The sequence below is a fragment of the Lontra canadensis genome, unplaced genomic scaffold, assembly GCF_010015895.1.
Source record: "Lontra canadensis isolate GAN:19392208 unplaced genomic scaffold, GSC_riverotter_1.0 scaffold64, whole genome shotgun sequence".
In the NCBI taxonomy this organism is placed as follows: Eukaryota; Metazoa; Chordata; class Mammalia; order Carnivora; family Mustelidae; genus Lontra; species Lontra canadensis.
In genome coordinates, this window is record NW_022631058.1 from 1,570,122 (window position 1) to 1,590,094 (window position 19,973).

At 36.1% G+C, this 19,973-nt stretch overlaps 1 protein-coding gene and 1 long non-coding RNA gene across 2 annotated transcripts in view; both read right to left on the reverse strand.

The window, feature by feature from the left end:
* The window catches only part of DIO2 (iodothyronine deiodinase 2), a 74,629-nt gene extending 55,526 nt beyond the window's left edge, over window positions 1–19,103 (reverse strand). The window contains 2 exon segments of the mRNA XM_032878547.1: window positions 18,372–18,447; window positions 19,088–19,103. The gene's annotated coding sequence lies outside the window, so the exon portion shown is untranslated.
* Window positions 19,104–19,110: 7 nt separating this feature from the next.
* LOC116879915 overlaps window positions 19,111–19,973 on the reverse strand; it is a 135,280-nt gene continuing 134,417 nt past the window's right edge. Inside the window, exon 4 of the long non-coding RNA XR_004385126.1 lies at window positions 19,111–19,179. This is a non-coding gene — a long non-coding RNA (uncharacterized LOC116879915). The remainder of the gene's footprint in view (window positions 19,180–19,973) is intronic.

Below are 19,973 nucleotides of genomic sequence, written 5' to 3' on the forward strand. Positions count from 1 at the left end.
AATTTTCATATTTCATCAAAGAATTTTAAAAGTAAAGTGATCTTAGAAACTATGTTATTCAACTGAATCATTTATACAGGTAAGAAAAGTAAGGTTCAGAGATACGAAGTGGCTAGCTCCAAGCAACATAATTTTACTGGTAAAGACAGAGGTAAGACTAAAGCCAAGGTCGAGAGGAAATGCCCTTTCCATTATACTACAGGGGTTCCACTTCTTCTCAGTACTTGATGGTGAATACCCATCCCAGAATAAAAAAGAAATTAATAGACATACATACATAAGTCTTGTGAAGTGTTTATCTTGCTGCAGATTTATACGCACAAGCATTTGTGAACACAGGGAGAGATAAACGCTTTATTATAGCTTCTAAGCAACAGTAAAACACATTTTAGATACAAAAGACAAAATTCCCATAGATAAAAATGCATTCTTTGTAGTTTTTCATCCATTAGATGAAACACCCAATTTCTATTCCTGAATGGAGTATTTCAGAAGTTTAATTTTTCTTGCAAACATGCAAGTAACCCAATGATGTTCATCTAAAAATGAGGGCAAGAGGTATTAAATTCATCAGCATATAAATGACTTTTCTAGAATGTAAAGATGGATCACAGTGAAAGACAGCCATGATTTCAAATATTATTACTTACCAAGGAAAAATAAATAAAGTCAAGTTTTTCATGCCATCATTTACAAACTATTTCACTGAACTGTTCTTATATTATCACTTTCTGTTTTATGATTTTCCCTCAGAGAAATTAACTAAAAAATAATGTGTATGACTCAATATTCTTCAAATCCTAACACATTTCTTCTCTCATTTCCCTAGACAATCCTGTTAGTAAAAAAAAAAAAAGGTAACTGACCCACACCAAATAAATGGAAATGGCACCAGCTCAGAGTGAATTTCAAAATGGCTGTCATCTTGTTTCCATGCCATAGAAAACATGATGTAACCACAAAGAAAAATAGGAATAAATGCCAGTAAATGCTTATATACTCTAGTTTATTTTTAGTACATTGACACATAGATATTTGAGGACTATTATTTCATGATCTCTTATGAACTGTTAATAAAAGTATATGAACAATCAAAAAAAATCTCTCCTAAACTGACTAAAGTTCTATTGTTTATTTATCCACTCAACCATTTACTCAACAAGCATCTCTTGTTAGACTAACAAAGGTTAGATGCTAAGCCTGGTAGTATCAAATATTTTAGAAGCTGAATTGATAAAGCGTAATAACTGAGTGGATAGGAATAGAGAAAGAAGAGCTATATGAGTGCAATGTGGCTCCTCCATTTAAAGAGAGACAGGGTTCTGGGAGGTCTAAGCAAGTCCAGGTATATCATAACGCTCTATGGAAGCAAAGTAAGAGGAGCATTACCTGCCTGACAAAGATTCAGATTCAGGTGGCTACTCAGAGGATATGACACTTGAGACCTATCTTTATCCAGTAATTAAGAAGAATGAGGTTATTACTGTGAGTGTGAAGAATATCAAAAGTCTTAGAGGTATAAAACAGTAATACAGTTTTTGCTGAACAATGAAGAGCTCAAAAAGAAAGTAGCATGTGCAGATATGAAAGACAGAACTGGACAAGTAGGTTGGGGCTGATCTACATATGCTGATACATTTAAATATGTACCTTCACTATTGGGGTTAACACTGAAAGTTTTTACACTGAAATGTGACAAGATTAATCATGAGCTCTAAAAAACAGTAGTAGGAGGAATTAAAGAGAAACCTGAGTCAATGGTAATAGTTAGGCAAATATAACCCAGGAAAAAAATGATGAACACCCAAAGTAAACAAGGAAGGAGGGGGATTCAAATACACGAGTGGATCCTAATTACCTGAAAAGTCTGTATTTGCAAATACTCCTACTCACTAAACATTTTTTGTGACCCTTAACTGAATATGTGTGTCCCTTTCATAGTCATTTGTGGACTTGCACAGGTTGGGGAAAATTCTGAGTTGCTCAATATGCATATTCTCAGTTGAGATCAGACAAGGTGACGCTCGGCTTTCCTGTTTCAATTTTCATACTGAAAGCACATGTCCTTTTCAGAGTCCACATAGTGCCCTGTTTTTCACATCTTTGTGCTTTTTGTTAGTTATTTCACAGCTTAAAATGTCCCCCAAGCACAGTGCTGTCTAGAGTTCTTGAGTGCAAGATGACTGTGATATGCCTCATGGAGAAAATACCTGTGCTAGATTAACTTCATTCAGGCATGGGGTAAAATGCTATTTGCTGGCTGTGAGTTCAATGTTAACAAATGAACAATATGTCATAATTAAGGTGTCTTTAAACAAAAACTCATAAATAAGGTTATCCATTATTTAGTCGACAAAAATGTTGTTACCAGAGGCTCACAGGACACCAACTTGTGTTTCCTCTAGGAGCAATGGTTCATATTCACTAATTCATTGTTCAAAGTGACTTTATAAAACATAACTACTGTGAATAATAAATATCAATTTTATTTAAGACTGTAAGATTCAGCTGTTGGCTAGATATGGAGGAGATAGGAAAAGACAAGAATAAATATTACTTATCTTGCTTGAGTGAGAGGATGGTAATGCTATAACCTGCAACAGGCAGACAGTACAAATTTTAAGAATTGGTGTTGACTTGGGATGCCTGGGTGGCTCAGTTGGTTAAGCCACTGCCTTCAGCTCAGGTCATGATGCCAGGGTCCTGGGATCGAGTCCCACATTGGGCTCCTTGCTCAGCGGGGAGTCCACTTCTCCCTCTGCCTCTGCCTGCCTCTCTGCCTGCTTGTGCTCTCTCTTTCTCTGACAAATAAATAAATAAAATTAAAAAAAAAAGAATTGGTGTTGACTTAAATTGGTGTTGACTCAAATCTAAGAGGTTAGATTTGAATATGTCAGTGTAAAAGACATATGGCCAGAGAAATTTAGAATGCTTTGGGACATAAAGGTGTGAGGCTTAGGAGTGGAGATATAGACTAGAAAATCAGCAGCATGGAGATCAGGGTTTTAGTCAAGGGACTGAATGGGTTCATGGTAGGAAAGATGTATAATAAGAGAAGTGGGGTTGAGGAAGACCAGTTCTCTTCGCAGCAGTAAACAGAAGTCTGAAAGGGAGCTCATAAATAAGCAATAATTTAGGAAGAGAGCCAGGTGAAAGGGAAAAATAAAAACCAAGGAAAAGGAGACAGGCTACGAGGTCCAATCCTCCAAAAGAGTCAAATGAGAGAGAGACTAAAAGAGACGATCCAATCTCAAAACTGGGAGACTTTTGGTGACATTCGTGAGAGGAACTCCAGGAAAATGGGAGGAGAGGAGCCAGACTGAAATGGGAGAAGGAAGTAAGAAGGCTGACCCACCCTCAAAGGAGTAGAGACAGTTTGCTCCTGCAAAGACTTCGGCAGTCAAGGAGATAAGAAATGTAGGCTCTCAGCTTGAGGATGAGGCAACTTATTGTAAAAAAAGGAAGAGAGCGGTCAAGCAGAGAGAGTCAATTATCATATGGTTTTGCTTATTTGTGGAGCATAAGGAATAACATGGAGGACATGGGGAGATGGAGAGGAGAAGTGAATTGGGGGAAATTGGAGGGGGAGAGGAACCATGAGAGACTATGGACTCTGAGAAAAAAACTGAGGGTTTTGAGGGGATGGAGGTTGGTGGTTGGGTGAACCTGGTGGTGGCTATTTAAAAAAAAAAAAGGAACAAACAAAGGAGGCATTTAATAAAGACTTTTTTCTAAGATTAAAAAGAAAAAAGAGCGGAGCTCATGAGGTTTGCCCTCTGGGATCATCTGGAAGTTTTAAGTAAGATAAATATATTCCTTTGCCACTGGTATCAGAAAACTGGATTTAAGTTACTATTTCAGGGGTGCCTGGTTGGCTCAGTGGGTTAAAGCCTCTGCCTTCGGCTCAGCTCATGGTCTCCGGGTCCTGGAATCGAGCCCCGAATCGGGAACTCTGCTCAGCAGGGAACCTGCTTCCTTTTCTCTCTCTCTCTGCCTGCCTCTCTGCTACTTGTGATCTCTGACTGTCAAATAAATAAAAAATAAATAAAATAAAAAATAAATTACTATTTCAATTCCATTTTTTAATCGCTATAATTTACCTGAAGTTTAAATTGCCATTTATCACTCATTCACTCAGCAAACTTATGGGAAACTACCATGTGCCCAGCATTATTCTAGACACTGGGGATATAGTAGTGAAAAAAAAAATAGACAGAATTCCCTGAGAAGATTATATTCTAGCATACCATACCTTCTGGGAAGAGAAATGGCATTCTTAAAGTATAACATAAGCCAATGGATGATATATGAAAGTCAGAAAATTACATAGAGAGAATGAAACAAAACACAAAGAGCAGGTCTCCTAGAATTGTGTTAAGGATAGGAAGGAGTTTCCAAAAAACCACAGTAAAGAATGACAAGAATGACCTTACTAACCAATAAAAAGAGCAACTGAAGATCACTTCTGGCAGTTTTGTGGTAAATGGAATGGCAGGGAACGTTGGAACTCTACTTGCTTATTTAAAAACTATAAAGTGTAATTTTTCAACTGGCACACAGGCCTTCTGAAGTACCAACTAAGTATTATATTCCTTTGGCAAACCCCCAACAACCCTAACGTAGGGATGAACCCGTCTAACTTAATACCTCAAGGACATCCTTATATGCCCCTCAAGGATAGCTAAAACAAGAAGGCTCATGATGGCTCTTCTTTCAAAATCAGAGAGATTCAGCCATCCTAGAGTGGTATAGCCCTGGGGTCGGATTCTAGTGTAAACAAGAAAATTCATCTTCAGCCTTTAAACTGCTTATCCCTTAAGTGACAGCTGAGGATAGAACAATAAGACTGACAGACGTGAATGGATTTCATAACATGTTTAAGGAGCTAGAAATATATTATTAATAGCATAATACTTTCTTGTAGTTATGGTAATGCATAAGGATGGTTCATTGATTTTTAGAAACTGTGTACATTTTATCAACCTATATAAATAATCTGATACATAAATGATTGCTTTATTTGGATGTAATTTTAATCCTGGGAATCCCTGAATCCCTGAAGATCAGAGTATTACAAAAAACACTTTGTTAATTCATCATCTACTCAGTTTGAATTTGTGATAGATCAGAAAAAAAGTTTAAAAATGTTATATTAATGAAATAGCAAATATATATGGTACTGCAAAGTTTATGTTTCACAGACCAGAAAAATTTTGAGTACCCAACTTTTTTTATCAACCCTTAAGTAATATATTATGAATTCCTCTCCTCCATTCACTTTTTAGGAATTTAGCAAATTCCTCAGTGGCCACTGACAAACACTTTAGTTACAATTGGGGGGATTAAGTAGTACGAACTTCCAATTATAAAACAAATAAGTCATGGAGATGTAAAGCACAGCATAGGGAATACAGTCAATAATACTATAATATCTTTGGATGGTGACAGGTTATGATCATCATTATCATAGTGAGCATTTAATAATGTTTATAATTGTTGAATCACTATGCTGCACACCTGAAATTAATATTTTATATCAATATATTTCAATTAAATATAAATATGACTCAAATTTAATATTTCTATGACTATGTCTCAATCTGAGTTAGTAAGATTTAATGCCATTCCTATTTAGCTTCTAGGTAAAAGGCCCAATTTTTCTACATGTCCTGGATACTCCTAAATAATTAACTTTTATTAGTCAATATCAGTAATTATACCCAGTTGAGATCTCAAACTATTTTGATTTCTGTTCTCCATAAAAACAGGCTGCCCAAATCACTTACAACAGTAAAACAGTTGTCAAAATATTTCAAAGTCGGATTTTTAACTCTGCAGAGACAACTCTTAATTTATTCATACCAGGACACTGGAATCTTGATGCGACCAGTTGCCTTTTGAAGTATTTGCCAAGAAAACAAAAATGGAACTCACACCAAAAACCACTGTTTTATTTATGAATAGATGATGTGAAATAAGATTTTAGATGTCGGGTAAAAGAATAAGAGGAGTTTGTTGTTTTTTTAACCGGAGCATCAACCTAACCAAAAGCAGAGACATCTAAATATGTACAATAGAGTCAATTATGAAGTCATTTTAAAAATTATATCAATTTATATGACTACCCTCCAGAAGAACTAAATAAACAGGCAGGATGAACCAAGGATGAACTTGGTGAAGCAAGTAAGAATGCAGAGCAAGTCAATATTGACATGCTCGTGGTGTGTAAATGGATACAACCACTTTGGAAAATTGCTTAACAATATCTATATACCTTATGGCTTAGCAATTCTACTCCCAGGTATAAACTCAACAGAAATGTACCATATGTTCACCAAAAAATGCAGTACAATATTCATAGAAGCACACTTCACAATTGCCCAAAACAAGATACTCCTCAAAAATATATCAATAATGGAGAGAATCAATAAATTATAGGATATTTTCACAATGAAATACTATGTGACAATGAAAATAAACAATCTACAGCTACAGGCAACAATATGGATGGTCTCTTACAAATAAAAGAGGTTAGTGAAAGAAGCCAGATACAAGAGTATATACTATATCATTCCATTTGTATCCAGTAAAAAAAAAAAAAAAAAAAAAAAAAGGGGGGAAATAAACCCTTTTTTTTAAAAAAAAAAAAAAAAAAAAAAAAAAAAGGAGGGGGGAATATAACCTATATTGTTAGAAGTTGAGATAGTGGTTAGTCATTGCAGGTTGGTAGTGGTTAGAAAGAGCTATGTGGGGGTTCCTGGTATGCCAATATTTTCCTATCTCTTGATTTGAGTATTGGTTACAAAAGTTACATTCAAGTTTATTAAAATAAACCAAGCTATATAATTATGCTCCGTGCACATTTTTTAAAAATAGACTTTTTTTTTTTTTTTAGAGTTTTAGTCTTGTAGCAAAATTGAGGGGAAGATATAGAGATTTACTATACAATCTCTGACCGCACATAGCCCGTCTTCACAGCCTCCCCTATTAACATCCCTCACTAGAGTGGTAAATTTGTTATAACTGATGAACTTACACTGACATATCATTATTATACCAAGTCCATAGTTTACATTAGGGTTCACTTTTGGTTAAGGTTTCTCTGTCTTTTCATAGCTCGACAGCTCATTTCTTCTCAGCACTGAATAATATTCCATTTTCTAAGTGTAATGCAGTTTTTTCATTCACCTACTGAAGGACATCCTGGTTTCTTCTAAATTTGGCAATTATGAATACAGCTACTCTATGCATCTATATCCTGGCTTTTGTGTGGATACAAATTTTTGAATCTTCTGAGTAAATACCAAAAAGCATGGTTGCTGGATCATATAGTAAGAGTATGCTTATTTTTATAAGAAAAGGTCAAATTGTCTTTCATAGCAGCTGTAGATCTTGCAAACCCACCAGTGATGAATGAGAGCTCTTGTTGTTCCAGATCCTTGCTAACATTTGGTGTCAGAGTGCTGGATTTTGACCATTCTAATACGTGTGTAGTGATATCTCATTTTTGTTTTAATTTGCACACGCCTAATAACATATAACGTGGAATATCTTTTCATATGTTATTTGTCATCTCCATATCTTCTTTGGGGAGATGTCTTTTAAAGTCTTTGGCCCATTTTTAATTGAGCTCTTCATTCTCTTATTGTTGAGTTTGAAGAGGTTTGTAGGGGTTCCTGGGTTGCTCAGTTGGTAAAGTGTCTGTCTTTGGCTCAGGTTATGATCTCAGGGCCCTGGGACCTGGGATCAGGCTCTCTGCTCAGCAGAGGATCTGCTCCCTGCTCTCCTTCTGCCCCTCTTGCCCCTCTGCCCTGCTCAGACTCTCTCTTTCTCTCAAATAAGTGAATAAACTCTTTTAAAAAAGGTTCTTTGTATATTACGGTAACAATTCTTTTCAAATATGTCTTTTACAAATTTTTTTTTCCAAGTTTCTGATACTGTTTTTGGATCTGTGTTCTTTTCAGCATTTACATTACATCATTATTTTGTATTAAGCAGTTTACCTTTGTTATTGTGGTATATATACATAATGCAAAATTAACTGAATTTAACCATTTTTAAGTGTACAGTTCAATGGCATTAAGTACATTCACATTGTTATACAATCATTATTACTACCTACCTCCAGAACTTTTTCACCAACCCAAACTGAAAATCTCTATCCATTATACAGTAACTCTCCGTTTCCCTTTTCCCCAAGCCCTGAAAACTACTGTTCTGTCTCTATGTATTTGACTATTCTAGGTATCTCATCTAATTATAATCATACCAAATTTGTCCTTTTGTGTCTGACATATTTAACATAGCAAATGTTTTAAAGATTCATCCATCTCGTAGCATGTGTTAGAATTTTGTACCTTTTTAAGAACTGGATATTTCATAGCATGTCATCATTTTAATATGTCATATAAATGGTCACCACATCAAAGCCATGATGCCAAGCACCCTTGGCCAACTAGCTGATAAGTTGTACAAGACCAGGAGCAAGTTAGCCAGAATCATATGTAAATGATGCATGTGATCACTTCCGCAGTTTTATTTAAGGGAACCAAGAGTGTTCTTGTACTCTAAAATGTCTCCCTTCCTCACCTGTGATATGTTATTTAAAATTCTGTACAGGCTATTTCTAAACTCAAATATTCCTGGAAGAGAGTAACTTATTAAGACAACATCTTAGGATGGTTTAGATATACTGCTTTCTTTTGTGACAGGAGAGATCTTAAGAGGGAAAGAAAGAAAACATTTCTCCTGTTTCAAATACTCTGTGAAGTGTCATGTAATGCTCATATCAGCTCCATAAATCAGGACTGCTAATCCTCTTGGAAATGAGGAAAGAGAGACTCAGGTTCAGCAACTGGGACCAGAAGACCAACTGCTATATGGGAAAGTGGATTTCATTGTCAGGTCCAGTACTTTTCTATTACACCACAATGCCTACCAGAAAGAGTTAGGATTTATGAAAGAACATGTAAAAGAAAGAAAATACCAAGAATAACTCTATCAATCAATTTCCTAATTTTGTCTAAAGTTAGCATAGGTTGTTATTTCAACCGACCGATTTCAGTAGAAGTTGCTTCATGTGATGAAATGACTAACATAAAACACATTAAAACTAATCTAAAATGTACTCCATACTGATACTTTCCCAATTAAAAAAAAAAAGAGAGAGAGAGAAAGAGAGAGAGAGAGAGACAAAGACATTTACTGAGGGGAAAAAAGTAACTGGTTCATTGGATTCCAGGAAGTCTTCTGCCTCTAACCATTACATCCACAGTGGCTCCCGTGGGTTGCTTTTTTTCCTATGGATGAGAGGAGAGAAAAAATGCCAGGCTTATGTTTGGTAAGTCATGTGAGTGTCTGAAATCCTCATTCTTAGGAAGTTCTTCCTTAGACATGAACAAAATTCTTCTTGCTTTAAAACTATTTTTCAGAGTAGATGGAGACTAACCAGTACTTTTCAAGATTCTATTCTAGAAGATCCTCAAGGAGCTTTCTTTCCCCAGGTGAGATAATGTTAATGTCTTTCATCTTCCCTCCTAAAACAATTAGAATTTTCTTAGACTTTAATAAGAGGTGTCAAGACAGAGAAAGCAACAGTTCATCTGCAGTAGTGGGCATCAGCCATGATCCATAAATGCCGAGTGCCTCTGCTAACACCAAGCATAAACATGAAAGGGGTTTTGTTAGTTTAGGTGCACTACACTGAAATAACCTAAACTGGTATTTATTAAAACATGGGAACGCATAGCTATATCATCCAGATTTTAAAATGTATCTTACTATAGTGTTGTAATTTTATAGGCTGAATTATATATAGAAAGAGATGGATAGAGAGAGATAGGGGTACAAGATGAGATAGAAATGGAGATGAAGATTATGAAATTAGATTGCTTTAGATAAGACCAGAAAAAAAAAAAAAAAGATCACAAAATCTATTGTTAAGTGTTGGGTCCATAGTCAAAGGAAGGAGACTGATACAAAGCAAAGGTCAAGCAAAGCTTTATTTCGCGCCAAGCATCAAGAATCAAACCGACTGGTCAGGGTCGCCTCTTACAGAGAGGGCGACCACTCCCTGCCTTGTGGACTAACTTTTATAGAACAAAGGCCATGTGGTTGAGCCTGGCCACACACAGGTGGCCAAATGAATTACAATTCACCCCATAGTAGCCATTTGAGCTAGCCTATCACCTTAAGTCAAGATTGACGCCCAAAAGGGGGGCCCACACTCCTTGGTAGCTAGGGAGACAGTATGCATGCTTTACTGATTGGATGTCTCCACCTGGCCAGACTCATCCCTGCATTCGTGCTCTGTTACCTCCACCTGACCTGACCTGCCCTTGTATTTGGGCTCTGTTATCAGGAACTGGTCGACCATATTCTACTGGTTTCCCAGACTTGCTTTTAAGTAAGTTCCCTTGGGCGGGTGAGGGGGGAGACAGGGTCAGTTTAAGTTTTACTGCATAAACAACAAAATCACTGTTTAACCGGATGGAATTGCTCTGGCTAAATTACATTAAGATCTTTATGAAGCCCTAAAATCAACTGTAGAGGTATCACAAAAGTTCTCAACTCTGCAAAATGAAATAAAGTCTTTAATGTGTTTCTTTGAAATGTAAACAGATCGCATGATATCTGTTGCAGTCTGTTACCCAGCAGTATAGAAGTCAAGCAATATTAGATCATATAATAGTCCAAGAAAAACTACTTCTCCCTTTGACCTAGTTTCAAAAGCATTATCCCCTGGCTTTGAAGATGAATAAATATGCTTCTTAAAGTACTAGAGCAGGCCTCAAGTCTTAGTAATGGATTCTATTAATTATCAACTAGTCCCTATTAAAGTGAGCTTAAAATTGACTTGAAAAAAAAAAAAACTCTATTGTATAAGCCTTTTAATTTCTCTCTCTTTACTAAATAATTGCATATTGGTTGCTCAAGAGATTTCTAGTTAAACTTAGCTTTAGATTATCTTTTTTTTTTTAAGATTTTATTTATTTATCTGACAGACAGAGATCACAAGTTGGCAGAAAGGCAGGCAGAGAGAGAGGAGGAAGCAGGCTCCCCGCTGAGCAGACAGCCCGATGTGGGGCTCGATCCCAGGACCCTGAGATCATGACCTGAGCTGAAGGCAGACGATTTAACCCACTGAGCCACCCAGGTGCCCCTAGATTATCTTTTTAATAGAAAGAAACTTGAACAATATTCCCAATGCTCTACAACTATCATGATTAAGAAACTTAAAGATAACCTCCCTTCTTAATCCCCTTAATTATTCCATAAATGTTTATATACTGGAACTACCATTGTCTTTAATAAAGACATTTCTACAAAACTACCATTGTTATCCATTATGTTTCTTAAGCACCACTATGCTTATTATATGGGCAAGATTTATAGAAGGTAAATTTTTGCCCAGCAACAGCTAAAAGAAAAACGTTAGATATAATTCTTAGTTCTTTTAAGACAGAAAATATTGGCGAAGAGATTGTGATTATCTCCTTTTCAAATTGGTTGGCATTTCCCAGCTCCAGAGACACTAGAAATTTGATACTGACTTAGGAGAATAAATAATTACATACTTTTTCTCTAATAAATGGTTCAGTAGTCCTCCCCTTTATTATACTTTGTTCATGTACTAATTGAATAATACAAATTTTAAGATAAGAATACATTTAAGATAAGAATACATTGTAACATATTCACATGGCTATTGAGATATATAATTGGTTTTGGAAGTGTTTACCACTATTGAAAAGGTTGTGCTTAAAAACATTGTCAAGTTTCCTCTCGGTGGTTTAATAATGATAATTTTTTAAAAAATTGAGTTTTATACATAGGGAGTCAATATTAATTATTACTATGAATCTGAATGTTTGGAAACTTATCAGATTTTTTACAATAAAAATAAAAGAATACCTGAAGACTTGATTGACTATTACAATTGCTTTCTTATGAAAGAGTGAACATTTATCAAAGCTCATCTTTCTTTTGGTATACCATAGCACTAATCATGTTCTACAAAATATTTAGCAAAGAGGAATATTAAAACCAAGAGAAAAATTATCTTTCACTTTAATAGACAATGATGATTTCTACTAGACTCTTTCAACCTGTTGCCATTCGACTACTAGTACCTGTCTGTGGGTAATAATCTTGTAACTCTGTGAAGAAAGGGTTTATGGATGAGAACACCTAAATTTTAGAGAAGTTATGTAAGTTGATTGAGGTCACCTTGCAAACAGGATAGAAACTTGATTCAACTTCAAATGGATCCAACTCAAAAATTACATGGACCTTTTTTAATTATACCATTACATTATGCTTTTCTCTATAGCCAGCAGCAACTAATGCAATTCTCAGTAGCACCATCACCAGGATCTTGCCTCCTAATCCCTAGAACTATATACATCTAAACCCTCACAGCAAAGTAGTGCACGTGCTCTCTGGTGATTTAAATTAGTACTGGAGGTTCCCGGGAATAGAGCAGAACTTGAAGATGAATTCAAATCTGAACATTTTGGGATGAAAAGCTACAAACAAAGAAGCTTGTTCTGCATAATAGAAGCCTCCAAGAACAATAAATGCCAGGGTCAAAGGGACAGAGAAAAGCAGAGTGTAGCCCAGATAGTCTCAAATGCACAGCTCTGTGCTATCTCCGTGTTGGAGGTACTTCTGTTATCTCACAGTTCTAAATAATCCGTCTACACCAGAGTACTCATGAGCAGTGCAGGTTTTACTGAAGATTCTGTAGGGAAGATGGAGGAGGAGATTTAAATTGCACATCTCTCCAAAACCTTTAAAGGCTTCCATTAGATGTTTCTCTTCTTTTCCAAATCACTACCAAGAGCTTTTTTTCTTTTTTTGCCTCTTCTCTTTCTCCACATGCTAGCCAACCTTGCTTATTCTTCTCTTTCCTCCCCAAATTCTCAGAATCTTCAAGTGCATCCTCCTTTCAGAATGCGGAAAATTTCAGCTCTGCTTCAGGGACCACCTTTAAATTGCACTCAATCCCCTAGACACACAGAAAAACAAAGGCCTTCTGATTTACATCACTCATCGTCCATGAAAGCAACAAGAGATTACAGCATTTTCCAAAATAACCTTGGTTCTCCAGAATCCGTATCCATAAAAATTTATCCAGAATCACAGTTCATGAACATTATGTGGACTGATGTTATTCTCTGCATAAACTCTGCCTGTCTCCGTGTTCACTCTAGACGTCCTAACCTCAATCATACTCTTACCCTTGCTTATTTCAAATCCTGAACCTGGAGTCTGACTTTGGCCAAAAGTCAGAATGTACCCTGCTTCCAAAGATGTTCACCAATAAAAATCAACAATACCCCATTTATTTAGCATTTCCTGTGCATTTGGCAGTGTGGTGAACACTTTAAAAATAAGCAATTTAAACCTCCCAAGAAGTCCAGGAAGTAGGTATAACTGTTCACATCTGTCCCTTGGCCTTTCCCTTGCATGAAACAGGACTTTTGTCTTGGTGCTCATACATTAGTGATAAAAAGACAGTTTGCTCAGTAAGCAACCAGGAACAACACAGATAGCTAGATAACAATTACTTAGTACTGACCTTGATCTCACATCTGAATGATTTAATAGGATGAAGAAAGTATGCCATTTAAAAAAATTTAATTCACTTAAATTATGTAGTGCTAAATAACTTCTCAAACGGTGTCACCTACATAATCTTCACAGTAACACTAGGAAGCAAATATTGTTACGACCCATTTTCACAGACCAAGAGAGGAGACTCATAGATATTAAGAAACTGACATGAAAACCTATTAGCAAATGGCAGATGTAACAGCTGTCTTATAATCTCCCTTCCAGCCTATATACTTTGAATAATATCGTGATTCCATATAAAATTATGTATATTAACTATATTGGATAGTTAACTATATAACTATATAAACACACACAGGCATACAAACACACACACAGAGTAGTATGTGTGGTAGGGGCCAAAGCCAAGATGGGCCACTTCGGCATGAACATTATTTTGAGCTGAAAGCAATCGATACCCCGCAGGCTCAAGAAAAACTTTTGGCCTTCACTTAACTACAAAGAAGAATCTAAACTGGGCATCTTTCTCAGAATAAGGGTTATTAGCAAAGGTAATTTTTATGTAAGTGACCCATTTGCATAACAAGGTAACATCTAATTACTGAACATCTGTTCTTCTTATTCTCTATGAATTGCATTCTTCTGAATTCCCATACCCTTACCCCCTTCTCCTTAATTCAGGATGACATAAATACCTCATTTTGTCTGAATATCTTTGGAATTTCCATGTCTTTGTGGATTCCCCATGCATATGCTATTAAATTTGATTTTCTATTAACTGGTCTCATGTTAAATTGATTCTTAGTCCTGCTAGAAGGCCCTGTGAGGGGACAAGAATTCTTGCTCACTGAGAGTGTGATTGTGTGTGCTAAAGAAATGGCAACTGGTTTAACAAGTCTGACTTATTTAATGCAGAGACTAATAGCTCAACAGTTAGCCCTCTGAAAAAGCAAAAAATTCAAATATAGTGAATTGATTTGGAAATTTATAATCATAATGTGAAAAATTTCCCTTAATTTCATCATCTGTAAACTAGAGATTACTATTATAAAATTTCACGTTATTTAAAAAAAATACAACTTTGTTTCGGTTTATGTATGGATGGTACCATAATGTGGTATGTATGGCATACCACAATGTTTTCAGAGCTGATGGCTTCTAAAATTCTGAACCCAGAGCTGATAATATAGCACATTCTTTCAGACAATATCTACTGAAAGGAGAAAAATAGGGTGGTAGCAAAAGGAAAAACGAAGGTAAGGAGCAATCTGAATGGGTAAGAAAACTGAAATCAAAACAACTTAACGTATATTCCAAAAAATACCAAGTGAATATGAACTGCAAAGTGTAGTTCAAGTTTCAAATACAAAAGGACTTCCGAGAAATGAGATGATGACAGTCGTAACAATAATTAACATTTCTCTCACACAGGACAATTTGCCAAGAACATTATATGCATCATTTGTTTAATCCTCACATTGATTACACAAGGTGTTATTAGTATCATCTGCATTTCGTAGAGAGTAAGGCCTGAAGGGGTTATGCAAGAGCTCACCAGCCTGTGAATGTTATTAGGCACCATTTCCAAATTGTGGCCACCAGCAGCCTCATTCTCTCAAGCAAAAGGGAAGGTGGGGTGGGAATAGGAAAATGTGGAGCTGCCAATCCACATGAATTTACAAAACAAAGGAAGAGTAATTTCAAACTCTGAAGTTAAAAAAAAAATGGAGTAATTCATGGGAGCTCAAACATTAGAAACTGAAGAAATTCTGTAACAACAGGGGCTTAATAAAAAGAATAAAATAGACTATAAATAAGTAAAATGTATAATTTAACAAATGTGTTCCAACTGGCTCTTCCTGTGGAGCTGCTATGGGGGGTTGGGGTGGGGGACAGAGGGGGTGGAGTCATGACTGAAAAAGACACCAGAGATGCATCCTAAGAGTAATGCAAAGAATTCTCACTGAGAACAATGAAAAGAGAATAGGAAAAACTTTCTATGTCATAAAATCGCAAACATGTGGGCAAGTATTTGAGTTAATTGCTTGAAATAAGGTTTGGAAAATGATTCTTTAGCTAATGTCTTCTTAGAAAGAACAGAAGAACATTAAGTAATTTGATCACAATCATTACAAGGGAGGTTTATATAAAATTCCCTGTTTTTCAGAGCCTCACCTTCACTTGGGCTATTCACATCACCATTTTTGATTCCAGAGTACTAGAAACCAAGATCGTGCAGTCATGAATAGAAAGTGAACATGCCGTGGTGGGTTTGTTTTCCCTTACTCAGGGTTTTCCTGTGGGGTGTATATGGAAGGAGTTACATCATGCATAGCTAAATTATATTCAGTTCATCAGCTGATTATAGACATCCCTTCCAGGAAAGCTTCCATGCCTGATATGTTCAACTCTATTACCCAACTCTGAGGCACAATGAAAGATTCATGAGGACAAAGACAGTATAGAGGTGTGAAATGCGAGATACCCAGGAGAAGATGAAATTCATTGCTCAATCACAATGCGTTTTATACAATATGGTGTGGCAAGCTGCATACATGATCAAAAACATATCGTTATAAACTATGGCACCTCATACTTTAGTTATCATCTCTGCAGATATGCAAAGTAATACCTCACCTAGGCAGTATGCTAATGAGGAACAGAAGATGGTCATATTTCTGAATAGCTAGTATACACCTACTTCCAAAGCTCATACCTAAAACTTTCATACTTCATTCAGTGAAAAGTTTATTGGACTCTCACTTAGAACCTGTTTAGTTTTATTTTACACACAATTCTAAGAAATTTAGTATAACATAGGATTACTCTAAATCAAAATCACAGTCTGTCCCATGTCCCATGTCCTCACCATGATTTGGTGAAGGATTTCATATCTCAAAGCCTCCACTGACTCACCTGTAAAATGGGTATTTCATGGAATAGGTATGAAGATGTAATCAGCACATTGATGTAAAGTATAAACAGAACACAAGTGCCCTAGAGGTCAAATGCAGATTTTTTTTTTTTTTCATAGAACCTGGTATCACATTGTGAACCAACTACTTTATCTGAGGCTTAATCATAGTAAAAGCAAGTCTTTCCCATGCCAAGGAAAAGGCTATTCTGGAATTCTTATGAGAATGATTATACATCGATCTCCACAGGGGAGACTCCCCAGGGGATTTTCAAAGGTAACTGTAATTTATAAGATTGCCTTTTATTGCTAGTGTTGATATCTCCCTAAGAATTCAAACCGCACAGCCATCTTAACCTAACTAGCACAGGAGTAGAGGGCTCTGGCTACCCTCACTGCACTGCATAATCATCAATGCCTGTGATGATGAATACAGTCATCAAGAAAGGGTTAAGTATGGGTTCTTTAATGCCCTGATAAAGAAGACAAAGTAAAGAGACATGTTTAGAAAGATCACCCCTTTAAAAACCAAGAATTTAAACAACACTTTTTTTTTTTTCAGGAAACTTAGAGGTTTCAGTCAAGAAAATTCATTCATTCCAAGCAGAGCTGATCACAGTTGCAAAATATAGGATCACCGTCTTCCCATTCATTTATAAAGATGGTTTAATACTCTGTTGTCAGGACATGAACTCAAGATTACCAAGGTAACTCTTTTTTAGGTGGAAAGAAGGAGTTACCTAAACATATGCCCTTCCATGACCTTTGTTTACTGTACTAAATTGTTTACCTTTTTTTTTTTTAAAGATTTTATTTATTTATTTATTTGACAGAGAGAGATCACAAGTAGGCAGAGAGACAGGCAGAGAGAGAGGGGAGAAGCAGGCTCCCCGCTGAGCAGAGAGCCTGATGTGGGGCTCGATCCCAGGACCCTGAGATCATGACCTGAGCCGAAGGCAGAGGCTTTAACCCACTGAGCCACCCATGTGCCCCTACCTTTTTTTTTTTTATTGATTTGTACGAGCTCTTTACAAAGGCCTTTGAGGATAGTAAGGATACCAGGCTTTGCTTCTGAATTCTAAATAAATTTCCACTGTTCACCCTTTGTTTTATGTGGTTTTTTTTTTTGTGTGTGTGGTTTTTTTTTTTTTTTTTTGCTAGAGGCCTTAAATTTTAGTGTAATGAAATATGACATATTTTTCTCTTACGATCCCTGAGCATCTATCATGTAAAGGGAAACTTTTTCCAATCTGAGATGATTAAAATATCCTCCTATACTTTCTTCTAGTCCTTATGTGCTTTTAGTTTCACATTTAAGTCATTAATCCAATTATAGCTTATGTTTGCATTAAGCAAGGTAAACAAATTCCCAATAAAACATCTTGTTTGAAAATATAATTCTTTACTTCTTAATCCATGCAGATAAAAGCATGGATTTTTATACTATGCCTAGGAAAAATAAGTGGAATAGATTTTTCATGTTATTGTAAGTTATCAAACACTCATCTCCATTAAAATATGTAAACATTTTAGGGGTGCCTGGGTGGCTCAGTGGGTTAAGCATCTGCCTTCGGCTCAGGTCATGACCCCAGGGTCCTGGGATGGAGCCCCACATCAGGCTCTCTGCTCAGCGGGGAACCTGCCACCCCCATCCCCCCACTTCTCTCTGCCTGTTTTTCTGCCTACATTGATCTGTCTCTCTCCGTCAAATAAATAAATAAAATCTTAAAAAAAAATGTAAACATTTTGGTATCGTGATGAAAAGGAAAAGTGAACTAATACAATGCCAAAAGTGTGCCAAGCACTGTCCTTACTACACAATATACACCATTTCATTGAATTGTAATGAAGGTGAGATTCAGAGCAGATAATAACTTACCCCCAAGTCACGAAGCTAGTGAAGTGGAGCAATGGTTCAAAACCAATTTGTTCTAACTTCAAAACGTATATTCTTTCTGCACAAAGACACAGAAATGTTACAACATGTCTAAGGGAATCATGATTATAATATTTAATGGTTAATGCTATTTTTTCCCAAATGCTAAGTAGCCCATTTAATGCCTTGGATAACAGTTACTATCATCATGCTGTATCCAAGTATCTATAGAGCAAAAATGGTAATATAAACAGAACTCTATTCTTGGGTAAGATGGTGCTGGAAAATTAATTATTATCTCTTTTTCTAATTCTGTGTTCTGAATTTCTAGAGTGGAACTTAGTACAGAGGTGACATGATAATCCACAAAAGTTCCAGGCAATTGGGGAATTTTTGTGATTCTAGGTATTTTTTTCAGCCTCTATACACTCATGAGAATTATTAAGGACACACACATAACAGGTTTGTGAAGTAGCATCAAAATAAAGTAAATTCTGTTGTTTGCACATATAGCCTAAAAGATATATTTATGTTAATGTTACGCACACTATTTTTCCTATTAATACCATGTCAACACAAAAGGCTTATAGCACTTTGTTATGTGAAACACTACCACATATATTACTGCAATTGATTTCCACAATCACCACATAAAAAGAAATGCAAGGCAGTCATTATTTTCTCTGCTTTTACAAGGTGACAGAAGTTGTACTGCTTACCTAGATCACAAGGCAGAGAAATGAACGAAGGAGGGGGTCTACAACTCAGCTCCTGGAATTCCTAATTCAGTGCTTTCCACCTTGCTGTACTCCTTTAAAAAGAAAAGAAAAACCCAGCTTTCATTTTAAAATTCTAATAAAATAATTTTTAAATGGTGTGTTTTACTAATATCTACCCTGTAGACCTAGCCTCTTATGAAAAGAGATACTGTAATCTCAGTCCCTAGAGCTATTTAAGAAGTTAAGAGGACACGTATCTGTCCTTGAGGATTGAGAAAAATAGCAGGTTGACAAGAAAATCTGCTGAGTTTCATGCTAAGCCAATAATGAATAGTCATAAAGGATTTACAACCACTTTCATATCTTTTTGGAAAAAGTTCAATTCTTGACACACTGATAGACCTACTATGTACAGAGCATTCAGAGGGGTATGAAGAAAATACGGTGGTAAGTGAGATGCTTGAAACCAATATTGACTGTGTGTCTCTGAGAGTATGGAATTTAAGAGAGTTCTTCGACATAACTCTATTTCCAAATTTTTACCTAATTAGCATGTATTTATTTTAGAATAAGAAATAAATAAATAGAAAATGTATGGAAGTGGATAGAGTATAGTGCGTTCTTGTTTCTAATAGAACAGGCCTCCCATGTTAAACCTCTTTGTACACGCTATCTGGCTATGTGGAAAGAGAGGAAAGCCACACTGACTGAGCATGACGATGTCCAGGCATTTTCTCAGATGATTAGAAATATTAATCTTATTTACTTCTCACCACAACTTTTCAAGGGAAATCTTATCATCCTCATTCCATAGATTTAGAAACTGGCTCTTGTTGAGAGTATATGATTTGCCTTTGGTCACAACAAGGTTTCAGACCCCAAGTAC